The sequence below is a fragment of the Gossypium raimondii genome, chromosome 5, assembly GCF_025698545.1.
Source record: "Gossypium raimondii isolate GPD5lz chromosome 5, ASM2569854v1, whole genome shotgun sequence".
NCBI classification, from domain to species: domain Eukaryota; kingdom Viridiplantae; phylum Streptophyta; class Magnoliopsida; order Malvales; family Malvaceae; genus Gossypium; species Gossypium raimondii.
The window spans coordinates 44,579,538-44,597,302 of record NC_068569.1 but is presented as its reverse complement, the minus strand read 5'-3'; the positions used below and the strand labels follow the sequence as shown (position 1 = coordinate 44,597,302).

The following is a 17,765-nucleotide window of genomic DNA, read 5'->3' as shown; positions in this document are numbered from 1 at the left end:
GTTATTTCTTTAAGAATTTGAGAAATTTACCAAATTGTTCATTCGTGTGATCTCTCTTCGTCGCATTAGGATATGGTACTCGAGGTTTATATTCTTTAGCAACCGACTTTTGCTCTTTCTGGCTTACCTCAACCTTATCGTTATTTACCATAATTTCTTGCCTTGGTTCTGGTTCAAATTCAACTAACCCTTCGTCATCTCGCACAGTAATTGCATGAAACTGCTCTCTTTGGTTAAATTCAGTATTGCTAGGCAAACTACCTTCTAGTCTTTTCGAAATTAGTTTAGCAAGTTGACTGATTTGATTCTTGAGTCCTTGAATTGGCGCTTGCTAATTTTTAAGTGTTGTTTAAGTGTTTAGAAAACACATTTCTGACACTGAGATAAGCTTTGTCAACATCTCCTCAAGGTTCGGCTTTTTCTCTTACCAATAAGGTTGTTGGTTGAAGCCTGGAGGGGGTTGTGCTCTTTGATTTCCTTGACCACCCCAAGAGAAATTGGGATGGTTCCTCCAACTTGCATTATAGTGTTACTATAAGGGTTATTTTAAGGCCTATAATTATTAGCCATATAACTAATTTGTTCGTTCTCTATGCTAGGAGCGAAGGGTAAACATTCTGGATTAGGCATTCCTCCTCCATTCGTATAGCATTGCATCACCGGATGTACCTACGTAGAAACATATAAACCATCAATTTTCTTATTTAATTGTTCTACCTGATTTGATCACATGTGACTGCATCTAAGTTGAAAACACCTGCTGCTTTCATCGGCTTTGTCTTCATGACTTGCCACTGATAATTATTCAGTGTCATCTCTTCTATAAACTCATGAGCCGCTTCGGGTGTTTTATTGTTAAGTGTACCACTGGCTGCTGCATCGATCAACTGCCTACTTGAAAGATTCAAATCGTTGTAGAAGGTTTCAACCTTTATCCATGGCTGCTGCATCGATCAACTGCCTACTTGAGAGATTCAAATCGTTGTAGAAGGTTTCAACCTTTATCCATAGAGGTAACCCATGGTGAGGGCACCGTCTCAATAAATCCTTATAGCTCTCCCATGCATCCTATAAAGTCTCTAAATTGATTTGCACAAAGGAAGAGATGTCGTTCCTCAACTTGGTTGTCTTAGCCGGTGGGAAGTACTTTAGAAGGAACTTCTCGGTCATTTGAACCCATGTGGTAATGGAACCTCGTGGTAAAGAGTTCAACCACTGTTTATCTTTTTTCCTCAATGAAAAAGGAAATAACCATAAGTGAATGGCATCGTCAGTGACACCATTAATCTTGAAAGTATCGCAGATTTCTTGGAAATTGGCCAAATGAGTATTTGGATCTTTGTACCATTAATGACTTGTCATTTGTATCCTATATATTCCTAAGGTTCAAGCAGGATCTAAAAGCCCCCGATCTAATTCTGTACGTTGGTTTACTTGATCTATATAATCAAATTTAGCTCATTCAATTATATTCTATTCAATTTCATCATATTTTGGCAAATTACACTTTTTCCCCTAAAATTTTGAATTCATCCAAAAACATTGAAATAATTAAAAATGGGATGAATAATACTTACATGCATGAGAATATAGATTGGCTGAATGTCTTCCTAAGGCATTCGACTAGTTGAAGATGGACAAGGTAATGTGATTTTTTATTTATTTTATTTATTTATTAGTAAATTACTAATATAACCTTTATTAAACATATTAATGGTGTCCATAATTATCCACTACTTAAATTAGTGGTCTAATTACCATTTAAGACCACTCATGATTAAATTTCATACCAATTTAACACCTTTTTCTAATAGAACATAAGTTTTGCACTTTACGCGATTTAGTCTTTTTTATCAAATTAAGAATGCAAACGATAAAATTTATTCATGAAATTTTTATACGATGCTAATTTTATGTTGAAGACCTTAAAATAATAATAATAAAATGATTTTTTTGACATCAGATTTGTGTCTCGAAACCACTATTCTGATTTTACTAAAAACGAGCTATTACAGAAAAAAGTGGCATCATGGAATGATCTTTGCCAGATATTTTTTTCTATGATATAATCCCCCAAATATAAATTACAAGCTTAGAAATGACATCACATCTTTTTAGAAATTAGAGGACAAAACTCTATTTGAAGCTTGGGAACGATTTAAGAAATTACTTCAGAAATGTATGATGCATGGATTCCAGCACTGGACTCAAATGGAGATGTTTTATACTGGGTTGAATGCGGATACGAGGATGGTAGTTGATGCGTCTACCAATGGTACTCTACTAGATAAAATGTATAATGAAGCATATGAGATTTTAGAAAATATTGCCAACAATGGTTATCAATATCTGAAAACAAGAGTTGGGACGAGTAAGAGAGCTGTTGGTACCATAGAGCTAGATGCAATCACTTCGTTGATATCCCAAGTATCTTCTCCAACTAACATAATTAAAATAATAAAAATTTAATTGCATTCCATGAAATGAAATTAGTCGAGTCTTTATGTGTTTATTGCAGTGAAAATCATGTGTTTGACGAATGCCCATCAAACTCAACATTAGTGTACTACATGGGAAATTTTAACTGGAATAATAACCCCTATTCCAACACCTACAATCCAAGGTGGAAGCAGGATTCAAATTTTAGTTGGGGTAATCAATGCGCTGGGAATTTTAACAATGCTGCTAGATAAAATGTCAACAATGTACAATCTGGTTACATTCAACCTATATCGAGGAAAAATGTTTAACACGATCAAGCATCATCTTCTACTTCCATTAAAACTTTGTTAAAGGAATATATGGCCAAGAATGATGTTGTAATCTAGAGTCAAGTTGCTTCTCTTCGAGATCTTTAGAATCAAGTGGGGCAAATAGCGAATGTTTTGAATTCAAGGCCACAATGAGCATTGCCAAGTGTTACAGAGAATTCAAGATCACAAGGCAAGGACCAATGCAAGGCTACCACCCTTAGAAGCAGGACTCAATTGAGTGATGTTGTTCACGATGCCGCGGTAGGAGAAAATAATGAAAGTAACAACCAGGTAAAAATCCCAGAACCATCTGAAAAACAAACTGAACCCAAAAAGGGTAAGTAGTAAAATGTTGTGGCAGAATTAGATTAGGTTGTTAACAGAAATGCCATCGCAAAACAATATTAGCAAGTTGAAGCACGACCTCCTTCACCTTTCCCTCAACGATTCCATAATTCTAAACAAGATGTACAGTTCAAAAGGTTTTTGGAGGTCCAGAAGCAACTCCATATCAACATACCACTAGTAGAAGCTTTAGAGAAAATGCCAAATTACGTGAAATTCATGAAAGATATACTGTCGAAAAAGTGTAGATTGGGAGAATTTGAAACTTTTGCTCTCACTGAAGGGTACACAACAATGTTAATAAATAAGTTGCCTTTAAAGTTGAAGGACCCAGGCGGTTTCACTATCCCATGTTTCATTGGAAATCATTATGTTGGTAAGGCATTATGTGATTTAAGAGCGAGTATAAATTTATCTGGGAATCGGGAAAGAAAGACCTACTACGGTTACGTTGCAACAGGTTGATCGATCCTATGCCCATCTGGAAGGTAAAACTGAAGACGTACTGGTAAGGGTAGATAAATTTATCTTTCTTGTGGATTTCCTTATCTTAGAATGTGAAGTTGATCATGATGTGTTAATTATTCTTGGAAGACCTTTTCTTGTTACTGGCAGGACTTTAATTGATGTGCAGAAAGGTAAACTGACCATGAGGATGAATGATCAGCAAGTCACGTTCAATGTATTTAATGCGTTGAAATGTGCTGCTGAGAATGAAGAATGACATGCCATTGACTTGATAAAAACAACAGCGGAGGAAAAATTCACAAGATTTTTCCATAACAATTTTGATAGTGATGAAGATACATTTGAGCGGAGACCCTTATGCACTTTGCTGGAGCAAAATAGACCTTTCGATTTTAATGGTAGCTCGTGTATATTCGCATGGAGCTGTTGATGTCAAGGACATGAAAACAGGGGACACATGTAAAGTTAATGGACAATGCTTGAAGCACTACTAGGGTGCTCATGTAGAGCGAGGAAAATAGTCCATTGATCTTCGAGATGGTTAAATTCAACATCTTAAAAATTCTTTTTATTTTTATTTCATTTTGTTGATTTAAATTTCTTTTAGTTATTTCATTTCCTTTGTTTAATAAATTGTAGGAGGGGAAGGGGTCGGTGATGCAGAGCCTATTGAGACAAATCCTGTCAATGAAGAGAATGCACCCAAAGCAATAGAGGAAGAACCAGATAAAACAGAGTCTGTCAGCATTGAGACTGACCGTGAGGATGAAGAGGAAGCAAAGGTACAAGGTTTCTGCTCGTAAATCAACCCGTCGGATAGAATGAAGTATCTACAATATAGTCCAAGCAAGGAAAGTTTATCTTTCTTTCATTCATATTTCATTGCATATATTTTTCCATGACATTTTTTGCATATAAATAGTTTGCATATATCTATTCATGCATTGAGGACAATGCATCCTTTAGGTTTGGGGGTGTATTCTGCATTTAGGTTGCATTACGTATTGTAAACTGAAAAATATATAGGATTTTTCCTATATAATTCATCACCTTTTACTTAAATTTGTTGTTAAAACCAAGTAATTGTTTAATAAATTAATGAAATATGCGAAAATATGAAATTAGGACATGGAAATTATTAAAATGTGATTTTATGCTTTATTATATAGTTTTCATGCATAAAATGGCTTATTTTATATTAGTTTGAGCATATTATATTTTTAAGCTATAAATTGGGTCATGCATGATTAAATTAAATAATAAAATATAAAGTTATATTTAGTAATTAATTTTAAATATTTCATTAATAAATTGGATTTTAATTAATTAAGTAAATTAATTAATTGAAGTGGTTAAAATTATATTATTTGGTCATCTAAACTATCTACTATTTTTGGACAGGTCTGAGAGTTTTCTTCTAATTGCAAAACGTCCAAATTAGGGACCAAGTCAACCCAACTTTCAGCTGCACATGTCTAATCATAAATCAATTTTTGATTTAATTACACAAGGTCCTTGAATAGTTAAAGAAATCAACGATTTTCCTGAAGATTTGCTGGTGATCGAGTCTTAGTCCTGAGTTGTGGTGGCACTCAAATTGGCCAAGAATCAAGCAGAATCAACCATATTTCCTCAATTCATGGTCGTCCATCCTTGGAAGAAGTTTCAAAAGATGGACACTCCTATTTTTAGCAAACTAGCTCCCTTGCCTCACCTATAAATAAGAGCTCATTTCTTACTTTTTCAATCATCTCTCATTCATTCATCATTCTCTCCTCTTTCAACTCTCTTAGCTATCTTTCCCCTCACGCCTATCATCATCCTTGCATAAGGATTTTTAGCAAAATTAGCCTCTTAAAGAACCCTTGGTCGACCACCTTGGAGCGAAGGAGCCTCGTCAGTCAGTGTCTTGGGTTATTTAAGCCTCTTAATTTAGTTTGCATACTTAGGATAATTTGCATCAGGGATCATTGCATTTAGTTTAATATATTTTAATCACCACTTCTCAACTATATTGTGTTATTATTTACCAAATTTTTAATATAATTTTACAAATTAAGAGACTTAGCTCAAATACAATCCCTATGGATACGATAACTCGATACTTACTTATTACTTGATAACGACTATGTACACTTGCACAAACCTAAGCGTTACAAGTTTTTGGCGCCATTGCTGGGGATTGTCAACTGTTGCCACAGTCATTTTTTCGTGAAATTATTTATTTTCAATTTAATTTATTTCTAACAGTACTAACTTATTATTTTTAATTTTTGTGATTTTATTTTCAGGTGTTTATGAGCATAGATCAAATTATCGATTTACTCCCTGTAGACCCTAAAATTAAGCGAACTTTTAGACAAAGAAGATGTGAACGAACAACTCAAAGACAAGTCGAGATGGACCTTGGAAATCAGAATCAAGACCAAGGTAATGAAGTCAATCATGTATGAAATCCCATCCTCATTACCGATGATAAGGAGCAATGCATCAGAGAATATACTGTGCCACTTTTCAGTGAGTTAAACCCAGGAATTAGAATGCCAGATATTGAGGCAACCCAGTTTGAATTGAAACCAGTGATGTTTCAAATGCTACAAATGGTGGGCCAATTTAGTGATATGCCCACAGAAGATCCACATCTCCACCTTCGATTGTTTGTGGAGGTGAGTGATTCATGCAAGATAGTTGGTGTGACTGAAGACGCACTGAGGTTGAAGTTGTTTCCATACTCGTTGCGAGATCAAGCACGAGCATGACTCAATTCATTGCCACCAAGTTCCATATCCACATGGCAAGAATTAGCAAAGAGATTTTTGGTTAAGTATTTCCCACCTAGCAAAAATGCTAAGTTAAGGAACGAGATCACAACTTTCCAACAATTGGATGACGAGTCTTTGTATGAGGCTTGGGAGTGATTCAATAAGTGACCTCATCATGGGATTCCTCATTGTATCTAGTTGGAGACATTCTATAATGGTCTCAATGCATATACAAGATTGATGGTAGATGCTTCGCGAATGGTGCAATTTTGTCTAAGTCTTCTAGTGAGGCTTATGAGATCATCGAGAGGATCGCGAGTAATAACTATCAATGGCCAAAAAATCGAACAGCTTCAAGAAGACGTGTGGCCGGAGTTCATGAAATTGACGCCTTCACTTTATTATCAGCTCAGGTATTGTCTATGCCCTCTATGTTAAAACAGTTAACCGCTAATAGTACTAATAATTTTGCAGCTCAGCCACCAAGTCCGTTTGAAGTAGTTTCCTATGTGTACTGTGGGGAAGGTCATTTTTTTGAGAATTGTCCATCAAATCCTGAGTCAATGTACTATGTGGGGAACCAATATCAAAATAAGAATGGACAAGGACCACAGTCCAACTTCTACAATCCTTCATGGTGTAATCATCCTAACTTTTCTTGGAGCAACCAAGGAAATAGACCAAACAACAACTTATTGCAGCAAAGACCCAATCAATCTCAAGGGTTTAATTAGCAAGTTCTGAAACCACTTCAAGTTGAGGCATCAAACAGTTTGGAGAACTTGTTGAAAGCGTACATGGCAAAGAATGACGCTTTGATCCAAAGCCAAGCAGCAACACTGAAAAATTTGGAAAACCAAATGGGTCAGTTAGCTACGGAGCTACGTAATAAACCACAAAAAACCCTACCGAGCAATACTGAGAATCCAAGAAATTTGGGTAAAGAACATATCAAGGCAGTGGCATTGCGAAGTGGTAAAATTTTAGAACCCCGATTGATTGATTTTGAAGATAAGCCCATTGAGAAGAATCAACTAGCTGTTGAAGTTCCTACACCAAAGGAATCAGAATCTGCAAAGTCTGACAAGGTAAACCCTGACTTAGTTAATTCAGATATTTTAACATCTTCTTTGGATGTAGATTTACCTACTCAAAAAAGTTATCCGATTCAACCGAAAGTTCCATCACCTCCATATCCGCAAAGATTGCAGCAACACAAGCAGAAATAGGAGGTGCAATTCAAGAAGTTTTTGGATGTCCTGAAGTAGTTACACATCAATATTCCATTGGTGGAGGCTTTAGAACAAATGCCAAATTATGTGAAGTTTATGAAGGATATATTGTCCAAGAAGAAATGACTAAGTGAGTATGAGACTGTTGCCTTGACAAAAGAGTGCAGTGCGTTCTTCCAGAACAAATTGCCACCAAAATTGAAAGACCCAGGAAGCTTTATTATACCCTGTAACATTGGTGAATCTTACTGTGGTAAAGCTTTGTGTGACTTAGGAGCTAGTATCAACTTGATGCCTAAGTCTGTTTTCAAGATATTAGGGATAGGTGAAGTAAGACCTACAACTGTGACGCTTCAGCTAGCGGATCGATCTTTAGCATATCCCGAAGGAAAGATCAAGGATGTTTTGGTAAGAGTCGATAAATTTATTTTTCCTGCTAATTTCATTGTCTTAGATTTTGAAACAGACAAGGAAGTGCCAATCATCCTTGGGAGACTTTTCTTAGCCACGGAAAGAACATTAATTGATGTGCAGAAAGGAGAACTCACCATGCGAGTTCAAAACGATCAGGTAACCTTTAACATTCTTAAAGCGGTGAAATTTCCCGATTCGGCAGAGGAGTGTTCAATTATGGAAGAGATAGAAACCTTGGTTTCTATGGAAAGTAATTTTGAAGAAGATCCATTAGAGAAAGCCTTTGATCTTGACCCTTTGGAGGATGAAGAAGGTGAAAAAAACATGGCTTTGATGGAAGCCAATCCGGGAAATTTTATTCAATCCACACGGTTTGAATCGTTGGAGTTGGAAGTTAGAGAATTTGTGCAACCCAAGTTGTTAATTGAAGAACCGCCTAAACTCGGCCTAAAGGTACTTTCTTCCCATTTTAAATATGTTTATTTAGGTGATTGTTCTACTTTGCCTGTGTTTATTTCAGTGGAATTGACGAAAGATCAAGAGGAGCAACTAATTGCTGTTCTAAAGAAATTTAAGAAAGCAACTGGTTGGACCATAGCTGATATTCAAGGTATAAACCCTTCTTTTTGCATACATAAAATCATTTTAGAAGAAGGTGAAAAATCTCGAATTGATGAGCAAAGGAGGCTCAATTCTATTATGAAAGAAGTTGTGAGAAAGGAAGTGATCAAATGGTTAGATGCAGGAATCATCTATCCTATTTCAGACAGTTCGTGGGTAAGTCCAGCGCAGTGTGTGCCGGAGAAAGGTGGAATCACAATTGTTGAAAATGAGCATAAGGAGTTAATTCCAACAAGAACTGTTACCAGTTGGAGAATCTATATTGATTACAGAAAGTTGAACAAAGCCACTCGGAAGGACCATTTTTCGTTGCCTTTTATGGATCAGATGTTAGATCGACTGGCAGGTAATGAATTTTATTATTTTTTGGATGGCTATTCGGGATATAACCAAATAGTTGTAGCCCCAGAGGACCAACATAAAACAACCTTTACTTGTCCATACAGTACGTTTGCTTTTAGGTGAATGCCTTTTGGTTTATGCAATGCGCCTGTAGCTTTTCAACGATGCATGATGGCAATATTTACTAATATGGTTGAAAATTTTGTTGAGCTTTTCATGGATGATTTTTCTATTTTTTGTAACACTTATGATATCTCTTTGAATAATTTGGCTAAGGTACTGAAGAGATGCGAAGAAACGAACCTTGTCCTTAATTGGGAAAAATGCCATTTTATGGTCAAGGAAGGGATTGTCTTAGGTCATAAGATCTCAAAGCAAGGAATTGAAGTTGATAAAGCAAAGGTGGACATAATTGAAAGATTACCGACCCCAATGAACATGAAAGGAGTCAGAAGTTTCTTAGGCCATATCAATTTTTACCGAAGGTTTATCAAAGATTTCTCGAAAATTTCTAAGCCGTTATGTTTGTTGATAGAGAAAGATACAATGTTTGATTTCAACAAAGCATGTTTGAAAGCTTTTGAAGAGCTAAAGAAGCGGTTAAACTTAGCCCCTATAATCCTAACACCTGATTGGAGCACACCTTTTGAGTTGATGTGCGATGCAAGTGACTATGCCATTAGAGCTGTGATGGGTCAAAGAAGAAATAAAGTGTTTCACCCTATTTACTATGCAAGTAGAACTTTGACGGGAGCCCAACACAATTATATGGTAACTGAAAAGGAACTCTTCGCTATAGTTTTTGCTTTTGACAAATTTCGCTCATATTTTATAGGTACCAAAGTTACAGTATTTACTGACCATGCGACCATTAAATACTTGCTCACGAAGAAAGATGCAAAACCAATGCTATTTTGTTGGATACTTTTACTCCAAGAATTTGACCCTGAGATCCAAGACAGAAAAGGTGTCGAAAATCAAATAGCTGATCATCTATCAAGGTTGGAGCAAGATGAGGTAACTCAGTCATGTGTGCCTATCAACGAGAATTTCCTAGATGAACACTTATTTGAGGTAAATCAAATTCATGAAATACCCTGGTTTGTTGATTTTGCCAATTATCTTGCATGTGGAATAATTCCTCGAGAAATGACATACCAACAAAGGAAGAAATTCCTTCATGATAGTCTGTATTATTTTTGGGATGATCTGTTTTTGTTTAAACATTGTGCAGATAATATAATCCGAAAGTGTGTAGCTGAAAGCGAGATTGCTGAGATCTTGTATCATTGTCATTCATCTCCAAGTGGGGGACACTTTGGTGGTTCACGTACTGCAGTAAAGATTGTGCAAGCAGGTTTCTTTTGGCCTACACTATTTAAAGATGCTTACGCTTATGTAAAGAACTACGATAAGTGCCAAAGAATCGAAAATATATCAAAGAGGAATGAGATGCCTTTAACAAATATTTTGGAGATTAAATTATTCGACGTATGGGGCATTGACTTCTTAGGCCCGTTTCCTTCTTCATATGGGAACAAATACATTTTAGTTGTTGTGGACTATGTATCCAAGTGGGTTGAAGCTAAAGCATACCCTACAAATGATGCTAAGTTAGTCATGTGATTCCTATATAAGCATGTGTTTACACGATTTGGGACACCAAGAGCTATTATTAGTGATGAAGGGTCTCACTTTGTGAACAAATGGCTTAAGTGGTTGCTTGACAAATATGATGTAAAGCACAAGATTGCTACTGCTTATCACCCCCAATCCAATAGGTAAGTTGAAAGAGTGAACCGTGAAATCAAAGGGATTCTTGGAAAGGTAGTACGCCCTAGCAGAAAAGATTGGTCTCGAAGGCTCGATGATGCATTATGGGCCTATCAAACAGCATTTAAGACTCCATTAGGAATGAATCCTTTTCAGTTAGTCTTTGGAAAGGCATGTCATTTGCCATTAGAATTGGAGAATAAAGCTCACTGGGCTTTGAAGCAATTAAATTTTGATCTTAAGCAAGCCGGTGAGAGAAGGATGTTACAACTGGATGAGTTGGAAGTGCTGAGGTTGTTTTCCTATGAGAATGCCAAAATGTGTAAAGAAAGATCAAAGAGATGGCATGATACTCATATACAACTTTGCGAGTTTAAAGAAGGTCAAAAGGTGTTGTTGTTTAATTCAAGGCTGAAGATGTTTCCTAGGAAGCTGAAATCCCGATGGAAAGGACTCTATACCATCTACCGAGTTTATCCTTGTGGAGCTATTGAATTATACAATAATTATGGAGGTACGTTTAAAGTTAATGGTCAACGTCTCAAACATTATTGGGATGGTGAACTTGAGCGAGTTGAATCCTCATTCAAATTAACAGACCCTTGATTTTTCATGAACTCGTCTTGTAAATAAATAAATAATTAGAATTTATTTCCTTAATTAAGTACATTTAATTAATTATGTCTAAGGAGATTGGAACTTAAGCGGAACCGTTGTGACCCCTCCAACCTTTCTTGGGAATTAATTTAATATAATTTGTTAAGAAGAAATTTTCTAATTAAGTTTTAAAATGTTTTTTTTCTAGTTTAATTTATTTAAAAATCTAAGTTACTGTATGTCTACAGAACTCTAGATTAATAACTGCAATGAGTGTTCTTCTCTACACAACTCGCAATATCTATGTCTAGAGTGCTACGAATATTCTGTCGAATATTTGCTTGTATCAAACGATTCTAGATCCAATATATTTAACCTTTTTAGAATTAAAAATACATCTATGAACACAGCATACAATCAGTTATGTCTAAAGCTTGCATACATGTATTTAAAATAGGCATAAATCGAATGAAACAGTGATATAGGCAATCTCAAATCATGAGCATTAAAGATGATAAACATCCACCCAAATAACTCCAACCCAGAAATTATTTAGTTCATGGGTGGAAAAGTAAACACCAAATTTAAATCATAGAAATCAGGAAAACTAAAGGCATAATTGTAGGATTTCTCACCACACTCTAGCTTCTCTTTTATCTTTCGATCGCACCTGAATCCAAGATAGATGTCTCTTCCCCTTGTTCACATCTGTATTCTGCTCTCTGTAGCTACTACCCTTTCTTTCTTTAAAATTCTCCAATGGAGTTTTTCTCTGTGCAGAGAGAGGATTGATGTCACCAGTCTCTTTTTCACGCAAATTCTCCTCTCCTTTTTTTCTTCTCTCTCTTTCTTTTATTGGGTAGATCCGTCCCACCTCAGCACACTTTTTTCATTCCTCTTTTCAGGTTGGATTTTTTAGTACACACACCGCTGGTTAGAATGACGTGGATAAAGTGCTGAGTCATCTTCTCAGAATTACCATGGCAAATCTGTTGGAAATCAATTTCACCATTTGCCACAGTAACATTTCACTTCCTTTATTTTCCCTCTTCATCTTCTAGCTCTTCCTACACCTGTATTCACTCAAAACCACACCTTTCCTCCCCAAGTGATAAAAGTAACAAATAATGACCATTATATCACAATCCAAGATTTGTTATGCAATGTTCTAAAAATATCCTAAAAATGAAAATGTATTCACTTAATTACAACCAATTAATTCTATTTAAAGGCCTTAAATATAACACTTTTCAAGAGTTACCACACCACCAAACCTAAATTATTGCTTGTCCTCAAGAAACTAATGTTTGAATATGCATGAATGCATGGAATTGCCAAAACAATTAGTCACCAAATGTGCTACCAAATCATAATAAGCATACTGTGTATCTCTATTCTCAACAATATTCTACTAAAACAAAGAAAAAATACTTACAACTGTTGTAAACCTATTTAGCAAATGCAGTGCAGAAAATGGTTCCTAAAGGTAAAATTTTCTAAATATTTCAGCAATTAAAACTATAAAGATCTTTCCAAATATACTTAGGTTATCTCTCTCCTAAACTTAGTTTTTTTAGGCACTTATTCAATTTTCAACACAAAATTTCTTAGGGAATTCATTTTGTCATATGATTATATACTTGACAACCTCAGTGGAGCATACACTAGATTGTCACGTATTATATCATGTCACAATTTGAATATAAATCACTCATGAAACAAAAGCTTTTAACTAAACAGATGGATGGAGCAGACAACTATCTTCTTAGCAATTTAGCCTCAAGATTCAGTGAAGTGTCCCTAGAATATGTACATAATTTTTTGTTAGGCAAACACGCATATTTGAACTCATTTTCTGGTCAACAATAGAATGGAGCAAAAAAAATATTACTGACCTACTCAAAAGGTTCAAACATTAAAGTATTTATATTATTTTACCATGACAACATTATACCCTATTATTGTATTGAAATTAAGTCAAGAAGTCCTAAATTTATTCAAAGAATGCTATTATAACCTAATTGCATTTATATTTCAATTATTATACTTTTAGAAAGTCATTTTCAACAAGTGTCATATGCTAAATGTGCCTAAAAAATTGTCACGCTATTTTCTAAGTTTACAAAAAAGAGTTATTATCCTCATTGAACATCACTGATAACCATATACTCACATAATCCAGTAGTTAAATGGAAATTGAACATTATGACAATGCAATATATTTGCACAACACACCCCCAAACCTAAGGGGTGCATTTTCCTCAATGCGTGAAATGACAAAGTAAAATTAATAAAAGCTACATGAATGCAGGAAATAGATAAAAGCTAAAATGAAGGATCATGAAAATATAAAAATCAAAGCTTGGAGGGGAAAGAAATTACTTCACTTGGATTGGGTGGATTTCTTTGCAGCTTCCTTGTACTGTTGCGGCCTATCCTAGTCATCACTGTTAGCTTGAACGGTTTTACCAGCAGCTTTCTTAAATCTTTTTTCTATTAAGCTAGTTGATGGGCACCTCTTCTGTAACACCCCACACCCGGCCTAGACGTTATGGTCGAATCTGACGTGTCACATTAAAGTGTCTTTTGAAAATTGGTCTTGTTGGTAAAAATTTGTTTCTAAGTTTAAAAACCTCTTAATTATTATTTAACAAATCATCTAGCCAAAGTGTTTACCTTTCTGTCTTGCTTTTGTTATAGTAAGTTGATCTAAAATCACGGAAGATTTTGAAACTCTGTTGTTTAGGTCTCGTGTCTTTGAAAATAGTAATTTTTTTTTAAAATTCGTCTTCTCCTAAACTAGCTGTTTAAAATAAGTAAGCAAAAGCCCAATTAAAAATTTAAACAAACTTAAAGGCCTTATTACAAAAATAAAACCCAACATAAACATTAAATCTAAATAAAAGCAAGTGTAGAACAGCTGCAGTTGTGTGGCCATCTCCGAGTCCCTCACAGCACCAAATCGCCTAAAATTGAGGAGTACCTACACGGTTAAAAGGACAGAGTGAGTTTACGAAACTTAGTGTGTAATCCCCTATCAATCAATTAGTATAAAATAAGCGGTGTGATGCGGGCTGAGCCCTATTCAAGAATGATGCAGTGTGGGCCTTAGCCCAATGAAGAAGTGTGGGCCTTAGCGATATAATATCGGCAAATGCAATAATGCAACCCATCCCAATCCAGCCAACATACCTCTGCGTACCACCAACACAGCATGTGGGGATAAAATCGACCCACCGAGCTAACACACTAATATCGCAGCAAAGCTACCAGTAATAGTATAGCAGCAAAGTTGCCAATAACAGTATCGTAGCAAAGCTGCCAGTAACAGTATATTTCCTCCATAATAGTATCCCAACCCCATGCGGTATGTCATGTCATAAATCATACTCAATCATAGTCATACATATCATAGAGCAGATCAATTATACATAACCTAAGTCCATATCAGTCATTTCATCTCCTAGGGGTATAACAGTCATTTTATCCTATGGGGGTATTTCGGTCATTTTACCCTGTGGAGGTATTTCGATCATTTTACCCTACGGGGGTATTTCGATCATTTTACCCTACAGGGGTATTTCAGTCATTTTACCCTATTTTGGGGTCTCGACACAGATATTGACCTCTCGAAAGGCCCGCAGCCGCCTCGAGCGACTCAAGTAACCTAAATGGTCATAACAGTGTAAATGGGCCCAAGGCCCATTACTCGGCCAAAGTGGGCCCACACGCTCGTGCAGCCCCTTCAGCCTAGATTTTACCACGGCTATGAGATCTACATAGCCCAGTCCATTATTTGCCAAAAATCGTGGATTTCATCTGTATGGGGCCTATGAGCCCATTGAGCCCACACGGCTCATTTCGGCCCAACGTAGCCCACTATTGCCTAAGCCCATAAAAATGCTCATGGAGGCCTCTATAGTCCATCGCCCATGTTTCGTGAGTTGGGCTTCCCACACAAGCGATTGCACGCCTGTGTGGTCTTAAACACCGTATTTTCAAATTTTCAGCTTTTTGTCGTTCTATGGTTGCAATGGGGTGTTTACACACCTGATTGTGAAAACGCACCAAGATCCATGAGCACCAAAAACCTACATTCATACAAGGCTTTCCATTAGTCGCAGAACAATAGGGTTAATCTCCCTCTTTTACACCCTTAACCAACACTAAATTAATACTTGTCTCGACTGTCAAAAGTGGCTTAGCCCACTTATACCACTGACGAAGGTTGACTACAATCTCTTTGACGGATATGTGCATTGCAAACGGATTATTAAACAAGATTGTTAATTCATGTGGTTTAAATCCACACATGACAACTCATGGGACCACAGAAAGCACTCGGCCAACACTTAGAACGCTAGACTACATACTTACCTTGATCGAATGATGAGAGAAAGGTTTCGACGATTTTAATATCACTTGCTACACCTTTACTCCTCGAGGAAATCGAACCGTCATAGAATAGTTGTCAAGCAGAAAGAAAAATAGAGGAGATGAAGAGGAGAGAAAGGCAATATTTGACAAACAGTTGTGCAAAAAGGGGTTGAGAAAGAAGAGAAATTCAAACGTAAGATGCAACACAAAACCACTTCAACAGAATCCGGTAAAGGTTTGGAAAAAGTGGAGAAGTGAAAAGAAGCAACAAAAAGAAGAGGGGAAGAAACAAGGAGAATTCGGCAGAGGGGAACCAAAAAGTATTCAGCCAAAAACAAAGAAGAAAAAATAAAAGGCAAGAGCAAAAAAAGTACTCAAACAAACCCGAGAGGTACACGAAATCTCTTCAAAAATTCGGCACCAAAGGTAAAAAGAGGGAAAACATACACAAAACTGAAATGAAGGGTATACCAAAATGAGCAGTATACCCCTCTGGCCAAAGTTCCTGAGTAACAAAGTTCACATTCGGCACACATCTCCTCTCCCCTCACTTCCCTTGATTTTCTCCTAAAATTTCTCCCCTTATCCCTCCTTGAATCACTCCACCGATTTCTCTTCAACTCCCCCAACAACTCTATTCAAATTCCATTCAAACTCTCCTTAGCTGTGTTTCAGTCCAACTCCACTACCTACACAGCTCAAGCAACAAAATAAATACTCCATTGCACAACCCAGGACTTGAACCTCAGACCTCCCAGTTACATAACACGCCACCTTGCTACTAGACCACAAGCTATTTTTGTGTCATAAAACAAGCACATTATATAAGGCCTATATGCCAATGTCCAGATTCATTTAAGAGAAAAACTAAAAATTCTGCAAAAGCCAATACTTGAACTCAGGCTTCTCAAACACTCCCATACACACCCAAATCACTTAGCCATTAAAGCAAACAAGCAATTTGTGTCACTTCCTTGCACAACTAAATATTTATGTGCAGTCTCCTAACTGTTCCCTTGTTCAAAACCTATTTCTTCAAGGCCAAAATTCGGGGCTCATAATCATCAAAATCAGATTTTGTGATTTCATCAATTAGTTGATGAATCACAGGTTCCTGATATGTCATGGAGGCCTTGGATCGTGGTGCAGGTGCGATAGTCTAAGTATCCCTTCCATCATCATTAGATTCAATGTGGATAGATTCTGCCCTAGCTTCATCTTGCTCTGGGTCTTGGATATGCACGGGGGCAGTAGTAGGTTCCTCATCTTCTACTTCAGGATTCAATAGCAGTTCCTTAGGAAAAACAGGAAATGGTGGCTTTGGGCATGAGAAATTCTTTTTTAGGGATTTACAAATGGCAATATCACGTTGGCGGACATATCCCCAAAAGATGGCCATTAATGACAAGCATTTTCTGATGTTTTTCCAACACATAAAATTGTTGTTTCAAACCTTCTACAACTTCAATCATTTGCTGCTTAAACTCAGTGTGAGAAGTCGAGGGGGCAGTAGAAGAAGTCCTAAGGGGAGAAGATGGAGATGTGCCAGTTTGCCTTGGAATTTCCTCTCCAGCCAATTTCTGTGCAATGTGCGTAATAATAGCCCCTTTGTTAGGAAGGTGGTCTTCATTTTGTGACAAGGGAACCTTGAATCTTTGGTAGAGTGTAGTGATCAGTGAGGGGAAATTTATTGTGCCAGTATTCTTTTAGGCACAACGATGAATCTCATGAAAGATGTTTTCTCCAACATTAATCTTTCGGCCCACCATTATGGAGTGGAGAAGCAATAATCGATCCTTAGAGATTGTAGCATTATGTGTAGAAGGAATGAGACGAGTTTTTAAAAAATGGTACCAAATCTTGCATTGAGGCGTCAATGAGATTCTGTCGATGGTGTACTAGTCATTTCTTGATATTGACCATTGTGTTCCCTCCACACAAACATCAATGAGAACCTGGGCCAAATGCTCTGGGGACATTGTCTTCACAAAGTAAGCATGCTCGTCAAGACATTTGGACAATCCATATTGAGCATTGATAGAGTCCTTATCAAATAGAACTGATGCGCCACGTACGTATAT

The 17,765-nt window shown here is 36.6% G+C and overlaps 2 non-coding genes and 2 pseudogenes across 2 annotated transcripts; 2 read left to right on the top strand and 2 right to left on the bottom strand.

Annotated features, from left to right (window-relative positions):
• Positions 1 to 1,015: 1,015 nt before the first annotated feature.
• On the top strand, positions 1,016 to 1,122 carry LOC128041540 (small nucleolar RNA R71). Its single transcript, XR_008196550.1, has one exon. It is a non-coding gene; the product is annotated as a small nucleolar RNA R71 (small nucleolar RNA).
• Positions 1,123 to 2,088: 966 nt separating this feature from the next.
• LOC128041472 (small nucleolar RNA R71) lies at positions 2,089 to 2,195 on the bottom strand. Its single transcript, XR_008196492.1, has one exon. It is a non-coding gene; the product is annotated as a small nucleolar RNA R71 (small nucleolar RNA).
• Positions 2,196 to 2,211: 16 nt separating this feature from the next.
• On the top strand, positions 2,212 to 16,842 carry LOC128041084 (uncharacterized; annotated as a pseudogene).
• On the bottom strand, positions 6,416 to 6,510 carry LOC128041471 (small nucleolar RNA R71; annotated as a pseudogene).
• Positions 16,843 to 17,765: the final 923 nt, after the last annotated feature.